This window comes from Hyperolius riggenbachi, chromosome 3 (assembly GCF_040937935.1).
Source record: "Hyperolius riggenbachi isolate aHypRig1 chromosome 3, aHypRig1.pri, whole genome shotgun sequence".
NCBI classification, from domain to species: Eukaryota; Metazoa; Chordata; class Amphibia; order Anura; family Hyperoliidae; genus Hyperolius; species Hyperolius riggenbachi.
Window position 1 is genome coordinate 421,983,673 of NC_090648.1, and position 18,871 is coordinate 422,002,543.

The following is an 18,871-nucleotide window of genomic DNA, read 5'->3' on the forward strand; positions in this document are numbered from 1 at the left end:
TTCCGTTGGCAAAAGCTGATGTGAACTGAGCCTAATAGCTCCTGTTCCAGGTCATGGTATGGTTACAGGTCAGGTGTTCTTAGGCTGTGCTCACGCTTTTCTCCAACAAATTCATTTTTCCTGCGTGTCCATAGACTTACATTATCACATTTCTGTCGGAGACAGAATTTTTTTTTTTTTTATGAACCCTGAGGAACAGGGACAGTATACAAATTAAAAAGTTTGTATAATTCCTCATCTGTGTGGTGGGCACATGGAGTCATTAGAACAGTACAGAGAACAGTTTTTTTGTTTTTTTCGAGGACTGTTTGTGTTTATGGGAGCCTTATCAGTTTGTCACCTCTAGGGAGTGCAGCTTTGAAATAATTGCCTCAGGTCACGTCATGGTAGATCCGTCAGTGCATGCCAAAAGCTAGCTCCTAGTGTGCTCATATTCATGGGTTTTTCTGTGTAAGCATACGCTCTATTAAGAAACAATAATTGTTGGAGTCTAGATCAAGATGCTAGGCATACACTCTAAGAATATACCCAAAGTTGTGTATGATATTCCCCTCTGATGGAAACTTAGCTGTGAAATATTGATCATTTTACTACCTTGCACCACTCAGTGTTGATCTTACATAAGAAATCCAGAAACCTGGTTGAACTTTGATCACGCTCTCTTACCTCTGTGCTGTCTTATGCAGTACACAACTATGGAAACCTCGACCACACATTGCTCCCATTCCCGTAACAGGCAGAATAGAGACCAGCGATAGGCTCCCTGAAGTGCAGAGTGGAGCGGAGGACAGAACTCTCCTTTCCAGGCTCCACCGGTGATCTACCTTATCGAGGCATCTCCATGACCTACAACGCAGTCTCTCATCACGTGACCCACAGGCAGGTTAAGTCATAGGCATCCCTCAGTACAGGTAACCATGGGGTCTCTAATACTGTGTGGCACATCTACCTACCTAAAACTGATGTGTGTGTTTTTTTTGGGAGGAGGGGAGGGGCAGAAGGGTGTTTTATAATTTTTGTGTGTATTCTGCTATGGGGTCCCCATGATTTCTAGCTACTCCCCTGGCGGAGACTGCTTACTGACTGATCTGGAAATTAGCCTTTATTTTCAGTATTTGGATAGGAGATCCAACTATGCTACATCTTTGCAAAATAACATGCTCTCCTTCGTTTCTCTTATGGTGCCCATACACGGTACAATAAAAACATTTGATTTTCCCACTTATTCGACCAAAACAATCAAATCGAACGCAAGTCAAAATATTTTTCATTTCGATTAAGAGAAACAAAAACAATCGGAAAAAAGGAAAACTTTGTACCATGTATGGGCACCATAAATCTGCAGGACCTGTGAATGTGATATGCTGGAGTAGTTGATTTTCCCTCACATATTTACACATATGTTCATTTCATTTTCCAGGAGGGGGATTTCTTTTGCTAAGTTAACTAATTCCTGATGAGCTTCTCAGCCCAGTCATCAATACAAGGCACTGCAGTAATGGCTTCCCAATTTCATGTTGCCATGGTAACCATGCTAACCTTAGCATGACAATTTGCACATTGCTATATTCTACCTTGCCTCTGATCATCAACATTTGACAATTTAATAGAAGTTGCTATGTTACAGCAATTTTATGAAAAATGGTGTTTTGCTGTGAAGAAAATAGCAATGTTGTCTCGTATTCCCATCTCCCTGAAAACTAAGTGCTAACGGGAAATTAAACTTTGAAAAATAGCCTTGCTTGTGCATCTCTATATTACGCAAATTGTGCTTTCTCTTTGTATGCGAGGAAAAATAGAAGCTATTTGCCGGTTTGTGTTCTCAGTAAAAAAAAGTGATTTACTTTCAATTTCCTCTGTGGAACTGTGTTTATAGTTTATATGGGAAAGTAATATGCCAAGTGTTCTCTTTCATGAGGGGTGTTGGGTCTCTGGATGTGTTATACAATGCTTTCTGTTAGCTGCTGCAAAGTTGCCTCATCAGCACCCTAAAGGTCTTAGCTGCCAATATTGTGAGTAACCCATGGCATTTATTATAGGTGACTTACACAGGACAATTTTTGGTTTAAGGTTAAACAGGATTTGAGTCTGCTGAAGGCAGAATAGCCGAAAGTGTACTCTTATTCTTTTAAAGTGGATTAAAACTCTGACATAAAATTCAACAAAAACGGTTTCCTAATTTTTATCACCCATACAGTTATATTTGCTCTTGTGCACAAGTACCATAATATTGTCTGTTTACAAGTTACAAGTTATAAGTTAGCAAAGTACAGTGTTCTAAAAGCTGCCATTGCATTTTATTGCTTAGCTGCTGTATTAATAAAATCAATCTAATTTCTCAGCTCTTTCCGCTTCTCAGCTCAGTACAGTTTAGTTTCAGCACTTTGACATTGTTTACATTCTTTTGTCAGATACATTTAGTAAACAAAAGATAATGTTATCACCTCTTCAGATGTGCAAAACCACTGTAAAGGGTCCTAGGCCTAAAGGTGGCCACATACCATACTATTGAAAGATCCAATTCAACTCCAATTCGATAAAAACAATTGGTTGTATAGAAAAATAGATTTTTTTTTCATTTATTCGAGAAATCTGATTAAACTTCCAGTTTTTATTTGATAAAAGATCGGGAGTGTTGGGTTTGTCTGATCAATTTATTTAAAATTGTATGGTGTGTGGTAGAGTCACAATTTCTTGATGTAAAGACCAAAGCAATTTTTTCTGAGTTTTCAATCATTTTTATCATAATTGATGAAAAATGTAACATACGTTATGTATGTGGTACGTTGGTGATGTTTTTGGAAATGATACAATCAGTCAAAAATTGATTGCAATTCTTGAATTGAAAAGATCTTTACAAATTGAATGGTGTCTGCCAAGGCGTAACTAGAAATCGCTGCCCCCTGCGAAATCTTGGATGTGGCCCCCTCCCCCACTCGCTTTCTGCACAGGTAAACTGAGAACCAATGCTATTCAGTTGGCTAGAACACACTTCATTGTGTTTTCCCCATGCAAATAAAAACAGCACTGCACACATTTTCTCTGTCGATTACATTAGCTTCTGTGATAAAATGTGCATATTTTCATATACAGACACACATGGTATGAAAAAGCATACAGAAAACCAACGGATGAGTGTGCTTTCAGCCTCAGCTTCTTATTACACTCACTCTGTCCATCTCTGATGGAGCAGATCTGGCTCTGCAGTCATCTCCAGCATCACTAAAGTACACAGCACTTGGGAAGGGTAGAGAGGTTGGGGGCTGAACAAAAGACCCTGCTGAACACTGAATAGGGACTGTCTACAAATCTTTGTCTGTAAAAGTTTGTATGATTCTTTATCAGTGGCTGAGCAGATGCAGTCATTAGAACAACTGTGCAGAGAGGATAAAGTTGTTTTTTTTTTCTCTCCGTGCCCTTAGTTATTTGTCTCTCAGGACAGGGAAAATAAACTTCTCCCCTGGTCCCCCCTGCAGCTGCATCTCTTGCAGGGTCTATTGTTACGCCCCTAGGTGTGTGGCCACCTTGAGAGCGGTACAGCTGTGATAAGATAGAAGAAAGGACGGGGGGAAAAGCCAGGAGCCCAATCTAGTGCAGTATTGTGAGTTTAAGATGGTAATTTTAGTGTAGATCTTATATGGTTGTACTCACAAAATTGGGTTGCAAACCAGGCAACCACTTAGTATGCATGCGGGGAAGTACCGTCCCTGCTCGGCCTTGTCTTTGGATGGTCGCAACTCCTTCAAGAAGTCCACTTGCCAAAGTGGTAACCCCAACCCGGGGTGAAACGTCAGACAGAAAAAGGTAGGAGGCGCCCGTGACGGACAGGTATTGTATTAAGCGACTACTTAAAACATTAATTACCAGCAAATCTGGTGATAATAAGTAAAGTAGTCGCTTAATACAATACCTGTCCGTCACGGGCGCCTCATACCTTTTTCTGTCCCACCTTGAGAGCGGATTCCAGTATAATACCCCCTCCTCACTTTTTTGTAGTGAACCACCCCACTCTCCCAGGAGTTCCAGCATCTGTGTTCTCCTTAACATGTGCATTCCAAAGTCATATGGAAGTTACTTGGGAGTTACTGTGCAAAACATACTTTACTGACCCTGACAGCTTTACTGACCCTGACAGCTTTACTGATTTTGTGGTTTGGAAGACATAGCTTTTGCAACACCTTTTAGACATTTATAGCAGGTTGGAAACTCAAATGGAAAGATAATTTACATAAAATTAAAGTATAGAATGGTTTGTGTAGTACAGATTTATCATGACTTTTTTTTTTTTTCCTTACAGGGGTGGAATATTATTGAACAGCTGTATTGGGTGTCTGTCTCCTCTGCAAAATGTGAGTAGGATTTATTTTTATAGTTTGCTGTAGTAGATGATGTGGTTTTGGGGAGCACTTTCAACGCCCAGTTCCTCTTCCAGTTTTGTAGCCAACTTATTGCCGGCTTTGTCCACTACAGGAGAGCCCCAGTAAGGGGATCAGTACTGCTGACTTTTGCTACCCTGGACCTTATGCTGGTCCTCTCCTTGTAATACTTTGAGCCACCGACCCAGAAGGAAGGTACAGATGTCTCTGAAATCTAATAATGCTCACCTTTTACAATGAATATGGAGATTAACCACTTCAGGACTCAGCCTTTACCCCCCCCACCCCCCCTTAAGGACTAGCACTGATTTCTAAGATCTGTGCTTGGTGGGCTCTACAGCCCCCAGCACAGATCAAATACCAGGCCGAGCGACCGGATCGCCCCCCTTTTTTCCCCACTAGGGGGATGATGTGCTGGGGGGGGGGGGTCTGATCGCTCCTGCCTGCGTGTGGCTGGCGGGGGGGGGGGCACCTCAAAGCCCCCTCCACCGCAGGATTCCCCCTCTCCCTCTCCTCCCCCCCTGCCCCGGAGCTCGGAGGCTGCACAGGAACGGATCTGTCCTGTGCAGCCTCTAACAGGCTCCTGCATGTCATGTGACAGTGATCCCCGGCCGCTGATTGGCCAGGGATCGCTGATCTAGTACAACGCTGCTACTGTTAGCAGCGTTGTAAAAATGTAAACAAAGCGGATTATTTCCGCTTGTGTTTACATTTAGCCTGCGAACCGCGATCGGCGGCCCGCAGGCTAATCACGGAGCCCCCCGCCGTGAATTGACAGGAATTTCCTGATTAATTAGCCTGCAGCCGGCGACGCAGATGTGCGTCGCTGGTCCTGCAGCTACCACTTTGCCGACGCGCGTTATGAGTGCGCGGTCGGCAAGTGGTTAAAGACCCATATTACATCATGTGCTGTAAACTTCACTGTTAAGTCTTTTTTTTTTTTTTGGTCTTTGCAAAGTTTTTTTTTTTTTTTTCCGACTGACATTTCTATATTTAGCAATTTATGGTAGAACTTTTATACCCGTGCAGGTGGGTCTTTCCCGTGTTTTTTATATAATAAATCTAAAAAGGCAAATTGGGATGATCAATGAGATGCAAATATTTCCGAGTTCATGTAGAAATATGTACATTTTTCTGCAAAACCCAGTCCAGTCCCACCTTGGTTTAAATTGATTGGTCCATTTTCAAGCTGCATATATTTGCAGATCAGGCTACCTGGTCAAGCTGCTGCCACCTTACTGTTCACTGCAGCTACTGTACAGTGGCGTAGCTAAGGAGCTGTGGGCCCCGATGCAAGTTTTACAATGGGGCCCCCCAAGCACTGTATACATAACATTTGATACGGCACACCAAAACCTGCCAATGGCAACTACAGTGTCAGAGGTGCAAGAAGAGGATGGGGAACCGTTTAATGATTACCACTATTCAAAGTATCTATAGAAGTGATTATTATGAGCACAGGACCAATAGAGCTAATACTTTAGTTGAGGGAGGGCCCTTCGGGGCCCCTCTGCCCTAAGGGCCCCAATGTGGTTGCAACCTCTGCAACCCCTCTTGCTACGCCCCTGCTACTGTACCTCGGGTGCCACTGTGTCTGGCCCCAAATATGCAGCTGTGGGTTCCAGTGATGACTTCCTCCGGCGTTTGACCTAGCGGCAGTGGCGTGCATCAGCAGGAGTCGAGCTACAAATGCTCTCCATCCCAATGCCATAAATTGGAAATCCATGCCGGCACACCCCCTCCTAGGTCACAGATGCAAATTATTGGGCAGGGGGTGGTGCCACCATCTAATGGGTGGGCCCACAATGATGCCGGCACCGCTGCATCTCCAAAATGTTTGCGGCACCACCAGCGAGCACCCTGGCAGCAGTATATTGGGGGCACTGGTAAAGAGGTCTGGAGCACAAACCCATATCTAACCCCCTAGCAAATGGGGCTGGGTTTTAGAATAACAAAGCCATTTAGCAACTCGTTGCTTCCAGATAGCTATCAAAATCCTGTTAAATTGTACACAGTTATAGACACTGTCCTAATTAATTATTAATTGGGGACCCTTGTCTGTAATTTCACAGCATGTCATAAAACAGGTTCAAAATAAACAGGAAAAGCCCTGGCCATGAGTGTTGGAATAAGGGAGGTATTTTGATGACTATCTTCAGAAGGCAAAATAGTTCATGTGGAATACTACCATCAGACCATCAGACACAGTGTCTCCAGCTGCTCTATCATATGGTGGTCTAAAATTTAGTCATGCCCCTAGACCTGGCCACAAACAGGGAGGCGGAGTGGGGATCCTCCTCTCTGAACACTGCTCCTTTAAGCCACTCACACCATTGCCCGCACTCTCACTCTCATCCTTTGACGTTCATGCTGTCCGTCTCTATTCTCCATACCACATCCAGATTGCTGTTATCTACCGCCCGCCTGGTCCAGCCTTTACTTTCATTGATCACTTTTCAGCATGGCTTCTCCAGTTCCTCTCCACTGATATACCCTCTATCATCATTGGAGATTTTATTATACCCATCGATACTAACTGCCCTACTGCCACCAAACTGCTCTCTCTCACCTCCTCGTTTGACCTCGCACAATGGTCCTCCACTTCCACCCACAAAGACGGCTACACTCTTGACCTTGTCTTTACCCGCCTCTGTTCTATTTCAAGCTTTCATAACACTCTGCTTCCCCTTTCAGACCACAACCTTCTTACCTTCTCAATCAATTCTTCTCTACCGTCAACTCCTCCAACACTATACCATACAGTCACGCGCAGGAATTAACGCAACCTGGATGTGAATTCCCTGACTGAGGCCTGGCAACCTCCTAAGTACTCTGTCTTCCTACACCGACCCTGAGGCAGCATCCAGTTACTTATTTAGTGATGTCCCTCTGCCATGAATTCAGCCGTTCCACTCACCACCACATGCCCCCGCCAAACTAACCAGCAACCCTGGCTCACTGAACAAATCAAACAGCTGAAAAGGCACTCCAGGGTGGCAGAAAGGTGCTGGAGAAAAAGCACTGCTGTAGAGGACTTCAATCACTATAAACAAACTATGCAGGAGCTCAGGGATGCCCTCACCTCTGCTAAGCAGTCTTATTTCTCCTCGCTCATTTCCTCACAGTCCCACAACCCAAAACAATTGTTCAACACCTTTAACTCCCTACTTCGTCCCCCACCTCCTCCCCCTACCACATGTCTGTCAGCCGACGACTTTGCATCATACTTTACATGCAAGATTGATGCAATACGTAATAGCTTCAACACGCAACCATTTTTACCAGCTCAACCGTCACCTATAAATTCCTTCTGTCCGCCTGCACCATCGCCCACCACTAACTGCCTTCCCCCCGCTCCACAAGACCACTCTCCCACTCTAACATCTTTCACCACACTAACTGAACAGTGTCTTTCCTCACTAATCTCCAAAGCGCATCTCACTACCTGTGCCCTGGACCCCATTCCCTCTCATCGAATCCCTCAGCTTTCCTCCTCCTTTAATCCCGCTCTAACAACTGTATTCAACCTGTCTATCTCCACTGGCACTTTTCCTTACTTATTCAAACAAGCTATAATCACACCACTAATCAAAAAACCCTCTCTTGATCCAACTTCTCTATCCAACTACCGTCCTGTCTCTCTCCTCCCCTTTGCTTCTAAACTGCTGGAACGTCACATACACTCAGAATTGTCTGCCTTTCTCTCTACCAACTCCTTACTTGACCCCTTTCAATCTGGATTCCGCACACTATTCCACTAAAACTGTCCTCACGAAAGTTGCTAATGACCTACTGGTAGCTAAATACAAAGGCCAGTTCTCCATTCTAATACTCCTTGACCTTTCCTCTGCCTTTGACACGGTTGATCATGCTCTGCTTCTGCAGACACTGTCATCTTTAGGAATCAAGGGACAAGCTCATTTCTGGATCTCCTCTCATCTCTCTGGATGCTCTTACACTGTCTCCTTCTCTAACACCAATTCCTTGCCACACCCACTGTCTGTTGGGTTACCTCAAGGCTCTGTTCTTGGGCCACTTCTTTTCTCAATCTACACCCGTGGCTTGGGACAACTAATTAACTCTTTTGGCTTCCAATATCACCTCTATTCGGATGACACCCAAATCTATCTCTCAGCTCCTGACCTGTCCTCACTACTATCCAGAGTCCCCGACTGTCTACGTGCCGTTTCTGCATTCATGTCCTCCCGCTTCCTCAAACTCAACATGACTAAAACGGAAATTGTGATTTTTCCACCATCGCTGTCTACACCCCCACCAATTGCAACCATAACGGTAGACAACACCCTAATAACCTCAACCACTAAGGCCCGCTGCTTGGGGGTTATACTTGACTCAGAGCTCTCCTTTAAACCTCACATTGCCTCATTAACCACCACCTGCTATTTCCAGCTCAAAAATATATTCCGTATACGTCCCTTCCTCACACAAGAAGCCACCAAAATGCTTGTTCATGCCTTAATCATCTCCCGCCTAGACTACTGCAACACCCTGCTCTGTGGCCTACCAAAACACAGGCTAGCACCTCTCCAATCCCTTCTAAATTCAGCGGCCCGCCTCATTCACCTTTCCACACGCTCTTCCGATGCCGCCCCACTGTGCCATTCTCTCCACTGGTTACTCATTACCCAGAGGATCCAGTTCAAACTCCTGACTCTAACATACAAAGCCCTCCACGAGTTGTCTCCTCCATACATCTCCTCACTAATCTCAAGATATTGTCCCTCCCGCAACCTTCGCTCCTCCCAAGAAATTCTCCTGGCCTCTAAGCTGATCACCTCCTCTCATGCTCGCATCCAGGACTTTACACGAGCATCATCCCTTATCTGGAACTCTCTTCCACAGCCTGTACGTCATGCTCCAAACCTGGACATCTTCAAACGCACTCTTAAAACACACCTTTTCAGACAAGCTTATAACATTCTATAGCACTTATTTACAAAGAATCACTGCCTCATCCATCCTCCACCCCCTTACCTAGTGTGTCCCCCACAACCCATTAGATTGTAAGCTCGCAAGGGCAGGGTCATCCTCCTAATGTTTACTGTTCTTGTAACAATATTTGTGCTGCTTGGAACTCTGCTGTACATTTGTTAGTTGTATCTATGTTCCCCTTGTCGTCTTATTGTGCTTTGTAAAGCGCTGCAGAATATGTTGGCGCTATATAAATAAAAAATAATAATAATAATAATACTTTTATGACAATTACATTTAAAGACATACTGTAGGGGGGTTGGGGGAAAATGAGATGAACTTATCCGGGGCTTCTAATGGTCCCCCGCAGGCATCCTGTGCCCGTGCAGCCACTCATCGATGCTCTGGCCCCGCCTCCAGTTCACTTCTAGAATTTCAGACTTTAAAGTCTGAAAACCACTGCACTTGCGTTGCTGTGTCCTCCTGGTGACATCAGCGGGAGTGGGGATACAGCAACGCAGGCGCAGTGGTTTTCAGACTTTAAAGTCTGCAATTCCAGAAGTGAACCGGATGTGGGGCCGGAGCATCGGTGAGTGGCTGCACGGGCACAGGATGTCTGCGGGGGACCATTAGAAGCCCCGGGTAAGTTCAACTCATTTTCCCCTGACCCCCCTACAGTATTCCTTTAAGTGTTAAAATAAAAGTGGGGATGGAAGCTGTGGAAAGGTGTTCTCCTTTGCTCACAAGGCCAGCAAGATGATGATTGGTGAATGTTTTTAGGAGTTTGTGGTTTGACTACTCAGATCTTCAGTCCTACTCAACAGATCTGGCTACTTCCTGTTTACAGACTCTTTTCAATGATTTGGAGGTGAGAAAAGCTGCACAACAGTGTTTCAGTGAGCAGACTATTTATTTATTTATTTTTGGGAAAGGCCAAAGACCTTTTGGCAACAATTCGAAACAAATGTATCTACTGTATGGGATTATGTGAGTTTCAGTAGACAACTTGGTGATGACAATGTAAAGAATTTGTTGGAAATGTAGCTGGGTGGCACAGGTGGTAATTGCCCAATCAATCTCAAACTGGGAAGCTTTTGCTATTGGAATAGTACAGTGCAAAGTTTGTTAAAAACTGGTGTAGGCAATGAGGTCATGCCTCACAAGAGAATTATGGGAGAATAGTATCTGTTACATACCTGGTAAGCGCATGGAGGAAGCAGATGGCACATGCACAGAACACATCAACTGGGCAGCGCATTGTGGTTAGCGCTCTCGCCTTGCAGCGCTGGGTCCGTTTGAATCTCAGCCAGGGCACTATCTGCACAGAGTTTGTATGTTCTCCCCGTGTCTGTGTGGGTTTCCTCTGGACACTCCAGTTTTCTCCCACATCCCAAATCATACAGATAAGTGAATTGGCTCCCCATAAAACTGGAACTAGACTATGATACATACACTACCCAATACATACATAGACCTAGGACAATGGTAGAGATAAGATTGGGAGCACCTCTCAGGGACAGTTAAGTGTCAAGGCAATATGTATAGCGCTTCAGAAGATGTTGGTGCTATATAAATACTAAATAATCAACATCCGAAAGGTACCGAAAGGAATTAAAAATGGCTGCTCCCTTTTGGTTAGGCCACACATGTATGCAGTTTCCTTTAACTGGGTCATCTGATGGAGTCTGTTTTTTTTTAACTTTGCTTACTAGAATTCATGTGCACTTTGCATTAACTGAAACTCGTATTTGGGGTCATTTGTTATAGAAGTATAATTTTATATATTGATTAATCCATCTTAACAGAATGCATCTTATTTGAGAAATGAAGCCTTTAGAGACCTCTTCTCTGAGAAACATGGACAGAATTATTCAAAATGAGCCAAGTAGTCAATATTTGTGTTTATCCTATTAGTAAAATCGCAGGCATTGTCCATTTTTCCATCTAAGGCTCTCCTATCATGGCCCCCTGCCTTTTTAAAAATACCTGAGGCTCATTGTAGACCATATCACAATAGCTTGCAGTCCATGGGAAAATCGATCAGTTTATTAGCGGGGCATTGGGAAGTAACTGTGTTGCTACGAAGCTCTGTAGTGCAATAACCCATGCTAGAGGCAGACACATGAGTGCATTTCAATTTCCCGTGCCCTGCAGATAAATCTGCTGGCCTTTGTTTTATGAACTGCTATTGATTTTTCACCCTTGTTGGGTCATTCTGACCACAATGCAATCCTTTTAGTCTGATGTAAATAGGAATATTTATTACATGTTCATTGCAAGGTGCCCAGTACCTCCGTTCTAGTGATCCCAGAATTTTCTCTCACTTGTACATTAGTATTAAAGCAGACTGTTTTGTTAATATTTCACAGTTGTTAAAATTGCTATTGCAACAAGAGTCAAAATCTGGAGAGCCTAGCAGCGTTAGTTGTAATGGAGCAAACTCCTGTGCCAGATTCATGAATCGGAAACCTTTACTATTTTATTTCACTAAATACTCATTAGTCATAAGCATGCTGTACTGTAAAATGGGTATATCTAGTGAGGACTGATTACCCAGCTTCTCAGTCCAGGTACTGTATTGTGTATGAAAGATTCTCATGGCCTTAAGGCTCATACCCACCGAAAGATTTTTGCATCCAATTGTTGATGAGCGACTGTTTGCGCATAACATCATTTAACAAAACTTCTTTAAATGATGTTCGCCGGATGATTACCCATGACAATCATGGATGGTCGTTCTGATCACCATTTGCCGCTGTGCTAATTACTACCATCATTCAAAGTTGTATTCTCACCCGTCGTTCGTTTCCAAGACTGTGTAAGATGAATCAGGGAACAAACGTCCATCACATCTTTGGTTGCCACGTATCCACCAATCCATTTCCTGCGGTCTTCTGGCGGGTATTCAGCTTTAGGCCCCCCTCACACAGGCACTGAGAGGCATAATTGTTTAAGCTTCTGACCAATGGGAACATATTTATACTTTTATTCACCTAGGCCAATTTTTTTCTCCCCTTCCGTGTGTTGCTAGCTCTCTGAATACAACGGCCTCCCCTTTCTGTGTACAGTAGCCCTCCCTCCTCATGTGAAACGTCCATGTGCAGCTCACACTTCTGTGACCGCTTCCTTCTTCTACCTGTTGTTCCCCATTTGCTGCCTCTCTTTAATATGCAGCAAGCCCTCTCCTGTTTCCCCTCCCTACAGGCTGCAGCCTATGTGGCATGTGCAGAAATCGGACCTTGCAAATGTCAGTGCCCCCTAGACTTTAAAGCGGAATATAACCATGCATTTCAACTTTGCTCTAAAACATTATTTACAGCATATTATATGCAAAAAGCATTTTTTTTACTAGACCAGCATTGGAAGGGTTAAACACAGAGGTTTAAAGTTCCGTGGAGAGATATGCAGAAGTTCAGATTGTTACATTCTATTTAGTTAAATGTATCTATTGAGAAATGTTACACACTCTTTGGCTGTCCTCCAGCTCCTTCTCAGTCAGAGAGAGTGAGTCACATTAAACACTTAGATACATTTATGTAAACAAAATGTATCTATGTCTGCTTCGGATGGGTCTGCAGAAATCTCCAGGAACTTTAAAGCTCTGTGTGTAACCCTTCCAATGCTGGTCTAGTAAAAAAAAAATGCTGGTTGCATATAATATACTGTAAATAATGTTTTAGAGCAAAGTTGAAATGCAGGGTTATATTCCGCTTTAATGGAGCTATTAACTAGCATTCCTAAGCTAGCATTTATCTGGCTATGTGTTTAACCACTTCCGGATCGGCGTGGTTGAAATCTACGTGCTCCTAATGGTTGCGTGGCTCTGACAGGACGTACATTTCAAACGTCTCTGCTACGCGGTCCCGCCGGTCGCGCAGCTCACCTCTGCCTCTAATACTTTCAGCCATAGATCTTGAACTAAGCGTGCAGCAGATCAGGTGTTTCTAACATTGTTGTCAGATCTGACAATTGGCTGCATGCTTGTTTCAGGTATGCGATTCAGACTTTACTGCAGCCAAAATAGATTAGCAGGGCTGTCAGGCAACTGGTGTTGTTTAAAAAAATAAATAAATATGGCAGCCTCTATATTCCTCTTACGTCAGTTGTCCTTTAAAAAGACACTGAAGCGGAAAAAAAAAATTATGATTTAATAAATTGGTTGTGTAGTACGGATAATTACTAGAACATTAGTATCAAAGAAAATATTCTCATTTTTATTTTCAGCTATGTAGTTTTTTTTATAACATAACATTGCATCATTCTCTAATATTTGCAGTTTACACACTACTCAGCATTCTAAATGATTTTACAGAGCAGGCTAGTGAACTTTTGGACTGTCCTCTGCAGAAAAAAAATACAGTGGCTGACACTTAATAATAAGCTTCAGAAGTCAGAGCTCTCTGCGACTTTGAAAGTGGTGGAGCTTAATGGCTCTTTTGCATAGATAACTGGAGTTTACGCTTCCTGTACTGGAAACAATATTAGACTTATGTATCTTCTCCTAATGTTTTATTTCTTAGCTGTACTACACATACAAATCATTTTAAGTCAGGGACTAAAACCTTTGCATTATTTAATGGTCCTGCCATCCCTTGGTTATTACCAGCAGCTTCTGCAATGGGTTTTGTATAGTATGCAGGTAGCTGTGATTATGGCTTCATAAAGACAAGGGGAGGATTGCCTGCTGCATCATTGTTGATAGATGACAGCTATTCTTAATGCCCATCCTTTTTTGCCCCCAAACCAATTTAGCTATTTTCCTGAATCTGTCAGCAGATCCATCAGCCATGATTTCTTCAACTGCATTTTATTGTGTACGAATTGTACAATCATTACCTTTGGGCTGTGTAATGATTGTTTTTTTTAATTGGGATTCCTTTCTATAATTCTAATGTGACCTATACAATTCAGAAAACATTGTTTTTGTGAGTTTTATGTTTGGGAAGACCTTGTTGGATGTTGGGTAAGACCTTGTTTTGGGGAAGATGATGTTGGATGAATGGAAGTTGAATTCTTTGTTGCTGCTTATTTGGATGCAGTGCTGCACCAAAGCAATAATAAGCACTCTCTGTCTAATATTGGAGATATAAGAGATTACTTGTTAAATTTTAGGTCTGTCTATTAATGTTGGACTACTGTAATGCCTGGTGCACACCATGCAATTTCCTGTCAGATCAACTGGTTGAATGAATAATTTCCGACAGGTCTGATTTAATTTTTTCTGATAGACTTTCCAATCACTTCTGTACAAATTAGATCAGAAATGATCAATTCAACCTGTTAATCTGATGGGGAAATTGCATGGTGTGTACCCAGCATTAGGCTTCGTTCTCACTGGCACTGAAAAATGACTGTTTATAGGATCAGAAGGCAGCAGATCAACAGGCTTGTTAATGGATTCTATGCTTAGCATAAAATCTGTTCATACGCATTCAGGGCCAACAGTTTGATAACCGTACCCCAAGGTTGTGGGTTACAGGATAACTCCAAACAGCGGATATGTCATAGATAGCATGCAATGCATAACATGCCCGATTTAACCGACACAATAGAGTCCTCTGTGAACAAGAGATCCATGCTCTACACAGGAACAACACATTCACAGACTCACAGTCCCGTACGCAGCAGGTAACTGATGCAGTGTGGACCAAGCTTTATGGTTAGGGAAAGTATCAAAGGAGGTTCCTTTTCAATAATTGGTTATGGACCATTATACAAAAGGGTTTAAAAATGTTTGATCTTGTACTGGGTTACGTGGTTGAGAAGATTGCAAATGCTTGTATCAACTGTTTTCAGTCATTTTATTAATGGTATGTAATTGTTTTAGTGTAGTTATAAATACTATTATAATTTATAGACATTGGTACTTGGCCTCACCTCATCTCCACCGATGATCTATCTTCTCCAGGCATCCGTCATCTCTGATTACAGCGCCCTTTAGAGTGTCTATACTAAGGGGGTTACCTATACAGGGGTCTCTCGACCTACCTACACGGGGCCCTCCCGGCTACCTATACTAAGTGGCCTACCTATACAGGGGTCTCTCGACCTACCTACACGGGGCCCTCCCGGCTACCTATACTAAGTGGCCTACCTATACAGGGGTCTCTCGGCCTACCTACACAGGGCCCTCCCGGCTACCTATACTAAGTGGGCTACCTAGATGGGGTCCCTCTGTCTACTTACACTGGTGCCCTCCTGGCTACCTATACTAATAGGGCTATCTATACTGCAGTCTCGCTGCCTACCTTCACTGGGGCACCCCTGGCTGTCTATACTAGGGGTGTACATATACTGCAGTCTCGCTGCCTATCTTCACTGGGGCACCCCTGGCTGTCTATACTAGGGGTGTACATATACTGCAGAGTACCTCTATCAATTGCCAGTTATTTTTTTAGGTAGAAGTTACTGGAGTGGGATGCCCCTTACTGGTCTTTCCCCCTCCACAGAACAGGCTTCTCCGCTGGTAGCCAAGCAGCAAGTCTGTACAATGATTGTCCCAAAATGATCCGGTAAAAGTAATTTGGAGTGACACAGCGTACACAAATTCATAAATAGTCGAGGTTATGGTTACGCATAGGCTGGGGGGAAGTTAGAATACAGCCTCACACATGCGCTAGATGAAACTTGGCTGAGGTGGCCGATAATTGTCCACCTTTGCGGTTACTCCCAACACCTCATCCGCCTGGTGAGTCCATTTGACCAAGACCCCCCCCCCCCCCCCCCCAGCATAGCAGCAGAACACATAACTAGCCTACAGGGTAGTAGCGCATCTGTACAATGTTGGCCCTGCAATGTTGCCTGGAAAGGATTGGTTTCCACAAGGCTTCATCCATGGTGAGTCAGGATAGGCAAATTCACACAGTGGCACACAAAAAATCATCTCAATGACCTGCGTTCAGTTGTTGTGATGTTCATTGTTTAACTAAACGCACTGCCTTTGCTTGTTTCACATTTTTCTGCATGAAATAGACCAGACCATTACGATCTATTGTTCAGTGCTTTATTAGAAAAGTGATTAACTCTGGAGTGTAATCACCACCAGTGCCTCAACGCACCCGCTTAAGAGATAAACAACCAATTGGTGTTCTTTACATCTTATGAAGGCTAAAAATAATTTTGACAAAATGAATATTAATTGTTCAGCAAATACCCATCTCGCTAGCTGTTTATTCCAGAAGGTGCGGGACTGTGCTCTGTATATTACACAACTTTATCAACATCAACAGATTATCAATTGGCAACAGACGGCCTCTGCATGGGCTCACTGGTCAGCAATGCTCTAAATGACTTCCGAATGTCCTGCTGCTAAATATGATAAAGTGCAGTCCCCAACCATAAATAATGTCCCCACAAACTATGCAGCACGGTTAAATAGGGCAGATGGAATATTTATTAAACAAGGAGTTCACTTTTGCAACATATTCTGCTTTAAGAGAGATGAAGGCACAGGGGTTTATTTCAAGTTTAATAGGTTGACATTAATGAGGAACTTCAACCTAAACAAACATACTGTCATTAAGTTACATTAGTTATGTTAATTAAAATAGATAGGTAATATAATCATCTCTTACCATGGGCGTCCGCACATACGGCAAAACCGGGCATCTGCCCGAGCCTGGCCGCCCGCTGCCCCCCCCCCCCCCTGGCTGCGTGCTCGTGCAGCCAGCAGGAGGGGAACAGCGCAGAGAAGAGAGAGAGCTATGGGCACAGTGGGGAAGGGCGGACGTCTCCCCCCCCTTCCCTCACCTTAGGGGTCTCTCTCTCCCTCGCTGTCCCCTCCGGAATGAAGTGTGCAGCGGCTGGGCAGCGGGCGGAACTTACCTCGTCTCGCTTCTGCGCCGGAAGTTCTGGTGCCGCAGAGTAGCGGCTAATCCATCCGGCGCGTGCGACGAGAGGAGGTAAGTTCTGCCCGCTGCCAGCCGCTGCACACTTCATTCTGGACTCCGGAGGGGAGAGCGAGAGAGGGAGGGAGAGCCCCCTAAGGTGAGTGCCCATAGCTCTCCCTCTTCTCTGCGCTGCTCCCCTCCTGCTGGGGCACACATGGCCGCTTTTTCTGGGGACATATCCCCCTGCCTACATATACTGGGACATATCCCCCTGCCTACATATACTGGGACATATCCCCCTGCCTACATATACTGGGACATATACCCCTGCCTACATATACTGGGACATATACCCCTGCCTACATATACTGGGACATATAGCCCTGGCTACATATACTGGGACATATACCCCTGCCTACATATACTGGGACATATACCCCCTGCCTACATATACTGGGACATATACCCCTGCCTACATATACTGGGACATATCCCCCTGGCTACATATACTGGGACATATCCCCCTGGCTACATATACTGGGACATATACCCCTGCCTACATATACTGGGACATATACCCCTGCCTACATATACTGGGACATATACCCCTGGCTACATATACTGGGACATATACCCCTGCCTACATGTACTGGGACATATACCCCCTGCCTACATATACTGGGACATATACCCCTGCCTACATATACTGGGACATATCCCCCTGGCTACATATACTGGGACATATCCCCCTGGCTACATATACTGGGACATATCCCCCTGCCTACATATACTGGGACATATACCCCTGCCTACATATACTGGGACATATACCCCTGCCTACATATACTGGGACATATACCCCTGCCTACATATACTGGGACATATCCTCCTGGCTACATATACTGGGACATATACCCCCTGCCTACATATACTGGGACATATCCTCCTGGCTACATATACTGGGACATATACCCCCTGCCTACATATACTGGGACATATACCCCCTGCCTACAAATACTGGGACATATCCCCCTGGCTACATATACTGGGACATATACCCCTGCCGACATCTACTGGGACATATCCCCCTGGCTACATATACTGGGACATATCCCCCTGGCTACATATACTGGGACATATACCCCCTGCCTACATATACTGGGACATATACCCCCTGCCTACATATACTGGGACATATCCCCCTGGCTACATATACTAGGACATATACCCCTGCCTACATATACTGGGGACATATACCCCTGCCTACATATACTGGGGACATATACCCCTGCCTACATATACTGGGAACATATACCCCTGCCTACATATACTGGGCACATATACCCCTGGCTACCTGTTCTGGGGACATCTCTACCCCTGGCTACCAGTTCTGGGGACATCTATACCGCTGGCCACCTATTCTGGGGACACCTATAGACCTGGGGCTACCTATTTTTGGGGAACCACTGCTGTCAGATTGAGTGTATTTTGGGGAACTGCTGCCAGGTGAGAGGTGTCTACATATTAAGGGGGCATTCTGCCTATTTATGTGAAAAGCTGTCTATTTATGTGCCTCATGACTGCTGAATTTGTCTTGTTGCGGGCCTCATGGTTACTGACTTTGTCTTGTTGGGGGCCTCATGATTTGTTGGGGGCCTCAAGATTGCTGAATTTGTCTTGTTAGGGGCCTCATGATTGCTGAATTTGTCTTGTTGGGGGCCTCATGATTGCTGA